Here is a 4,075-nt window from a genome sequence, read left to right on the forward strand (position 1 = left end):
TGCAGTATCTGCACGTTAATATACTAAATCTGTAGGCAAGGCACAAGATTTTAGTAATGGACTCACCCAATCAGAAGGCAAACTAAACACGTCACATTTGTCAAGCAAATGATTTGGAACATTACTGAGCGTTTGACATTAGGAAATCATGATGCCGCAAGAAGATGTTCATTGCTAATTTAAAGTGTTGCAAAAGCCAGCAGGCTTCCGAACATTCAGCCGGGCATAAAACATAATGAGACCCCAGCTTTTTCTCGTATGACACCACATTCCTTGGCTATTCATTTAGAAAACACAGACACTCAAACCTCGCAACAAAACCAGAAAGACGGAAGAGATGTTAAAGATTAATGTGCAAGAGTCCAACTCAAATACTACAAACACACGCAAGCTCTTGTTTTCTGTCAACGCTCCTTGGTTAATCCACAATTTTAAACTCGTGCACAATTTCTGTTGCTTGTTTAGACAGCCCCGCAGTGCGTGTTTCTGACAAGTAACCTACTGTATATGACACAGCTGAAGAAAAGTTTGCGGGACACGAACTCACAGTGCGCTCTGGGTAAACAGACACGAAGAGAACAAATGCCAAGGAGGAGCACAGCAGGGTGGGTGGATTGTAAACGGAGTACTGTTTGAATATTTATTCAATACGACTTCCTGTGAGCTGAATTAATAACCAAAGCGGCAAATGCAAGAATGCTAATCTCCGAAGGGTCGTGCGAGATGAACAGTAAACTATAAACACACACAGGCAAGCAACATGTGACATTAGTCCCCGTAACCCCAACTGGACCTTGAAGTTAATGAAGTCCAAGCCGTTCGCTGCTTCCGCCGCCGTCACATTCTGTAGAGTTCATGTTCAAATGAAAGAGGCAGTGTTACCTAATTAAGCTCTACCAGGCTGTTGTGTCCTATCGAAGATAATGACTCACTCCTTACACACACACACACACACACTCAGTGAGTCAAAACACATCCTCACGCTACATCACACAGGAGGGGCAATTACTCTGACTCAGGACAGTGGACTGCTACCATTGATCTCAGCATCAGGAGAGCCACGCGATAATAGAAGAGCAGAAGATACACATCAGAGGGAAGGAAAGCGACGGTAATTGAAGTGATTTCGGTGCATCTCGACCCGGAGAGACAGCCGAGTCCTCCGCTGCCATTGTCAGAAATGATACAGCGCGTTACAGGAGAGTAATTAGGCCGAGATCAAAGAACATCTCAGCGGTAATCTGCTCGACTGCATGATCAATTGTCTGTGTGGGGAAAATATTGATCTTGACGTTCTGTGTGATGCTCTTCTGAGTCATGATATGGCAAGGTCAGCCTGAGCGTCTGTCTGTCTGTCTGCCTGTCAGTTGGTTGGTACTTCAGCCCAGGATGAAACACGCTGCCTTGCCAAAAAAAAAAAAGTCCCCAGTGGATTTAACTAAGCAATTAGGTAGGAGCCTCCTATTGGATAATTACTGCATGGGGGATTATCTTTCAACTGGCAACGAGTTATTTAACCCCAACTGATGCAATGAGTAGCTTCTCATTTCTTGAACAACCATGTTTTAATAGTGAAAGTAAGAGCATTTCCACACGTACAATGCAAAAAGAACTCAAGGGATTGAGACTGAACAGCTGTGTAGCCTTAAGTAAACCACTAATCAGTGAGGCTAACCGGAAAGAAAGTTGTCAGTTGGCTAAAGAACGTAAAGATTGGACTCTGGAGCAATGGAAGAAGGTCATGTGGTCTGATGAGTCCAGATTCACCCTGTTCCAGAGTGATGGGGGCATCAGGGTAAGAAGAGAGGCAGATGAAGTGATGCACCCATCATGCCTAGTGCCTACTGTACAAGCCTGTGGGGGCAGTGCTATGATCTGGGGTTGCTGCAGTTGCTCAGGTCAGCAACATTATGTGCCCAAAGAATGAGGTCAGCTGACTACCTGAATATACTGAATGACCAGGTTATTCCATCAATGGATTTTTTTCTTCCCTGATGTTCACGGGCATATTCCAAGATGACAATGCCAGGATTCATTGGGCTGAAATTGTGAAAGAGTGGTTCAGGGAGCATGAGACATCATTTTCACACATGGATTGGCCACCACAGAGTCCAGACCTTAACCCCATTGAGAATCTTTGTGATGTGCTGGAGAAGGCTTTGCGCAGTGGTCAGACTCTCCCATCATCAATACAAGATCTTGGTGAAAAATGAATGGAACGATGCCACAGCGAATGCACGCAGTAATCAAAGCAGAAGGCTGTCCAGCGAAATATCAGAGTGTATGACCTTAGTTCTGGTGGTGACTTCTTCTTTTTTGGCCAGGCAGTGTGCCTTTTTACAAGGAAGTTAATCTTCCCTATCATGTTTATAATCCCTTGACCCCGAACTTACTTTTTTCTTCTTCTTTCCACTTCTGAGACACACCACTCTCAGCAACCCATGTAATTCCTTCTGGGCTAGCATGCTATTGCAGTATGTGATATGCCGTATTTTCAATGTCCTCTTTTTTAAAGTGGAACTTGCACATGCAAACCAAAGATCTCTGCTTCTTTGCGGAAACATTCTAAGATTTGAATTTGTCCACATCCACGTTTACAATACTTGCAAAGCTACCGACACGTCTGCACAGGCATCCGCACTCTAACACTCCAAACTTAGATGGCGAACCTGGAATACATCCCAAAATCCAAAAGTCAGATGCAGCTTTGCGTTCAGACGTGCCTCGGCACGATGGCAGAACGTGCGTGCAACCAGAAGAAGAAGCATTAGGTCAGGCTTCTACAGTAGCGGCTGCTCGCTGTCTGGTGTGTCTCTCTGCTGAATAATGTAACAAGTGGCGAGTGGTGTGGGCGGCGAAGAGGGATGGCCTCTCCTCAAAATAGACTCCGGTGCAAACACAGAAGACTTCAGAGACGAGATACGGCTCCGCACAGCCATGATATGAAACCGCTCTGGCAGCACTGGCATTCTGCGGCGGTTCGTGCATTCAAAGCTGCAGAGGGATGACAGGTGTGGTAACAGAGGGAGATACATCTGGTTAGGGTCAAATGAAAAATTGAAAATTGAAAATGTAACAGTGGCAGGAGATTACACAGGGGATATTTGTGAGGGACGTGCAAGGGGAGAAGTTGTGCAAATGAAGTGCAGCTACTGTAAGTGCTCACCCCAGAGATGTGTCTGGAGTGTCCACATATGTGCATACTCCAGGTTCATCTCTGGGGTGAGCAGAGCAGCTGAAGCATGTAATTGGCTGCGAACAGCATCCAGCTCTGATGTTACCCCTCAGGCCAGTGAGACAAGAGTGGTCATTTCCTCGCAAACATGTGTGCAACATGCACTGAGTGAACCAACTCCAACTTTGCGCATATGGAGAGCAGATTATCCGGAGCAGAGACTCTGTTTTATTTAACTGTTAGTTATTTTATTTTCATCCTCCAGGGGTGTCCCATCACATTGAAGACGATGGCATGTCCCAATAGGAAATTCGCCGGCACGTTCTGAAGACTCATCAGATTTCCGTGCGCGCAGCGGCGAGTCGCTCCGCCGTGAGGGAGCAGCGGCTGCGGGGGCTATTTTTAGAAACAACGATGCGGTAGAGGAATCAATCAAACAGGAGCTCAAACACTGTTTTCTCACAATCTGCTGCTTTTAGAGCAGCGTTCTTCCGAGACCCCCCCCCCCCCCCTCCCTCTCACCTCCCCTCCTCTCCCATCTCCGCTCGCAAGGGGGGCCACGGGACGGGGATGTGCGTTTGTGTCTGCTCCATCCATCTCAGCTGATGCCAAATTCCACATGATGCCTTTCGACGTCGCGCTCTCCAGGAAAGCACACCGGTGGACTGCAAACTTTTGCGCCATGGAATCCAGCACACTTTCGGGCAACGGCGGCTGCAGCAGTGCGTTCGGGACCTCGCGTAGTTTTGTGTCTTTCCACAGTCTTGATATTTCCAAAGAACACTGCTGCAGCATGGGGTGCGAATGAGAGTTGCTCCAAGAGCTGTGGAAAAACGCGTTGTTGTCTTTTTACTTCTATCAAGTGTGAGTGCACATTGTTTTTTTCTTTTGCCGGCTCTT

Source organism: Chelon labrosus, assembly GCF_963514085.1.
Source record: "Chelon labrosus genome assembly, chromosome: 11".
Classification (NCBI taxonomy): domain Eukaryota; kingdom Metazoa; phylum Chordata; class Actinopteri; order Mugiliformes; family Mugilidae; genus Chelon; species Chelon labrosus.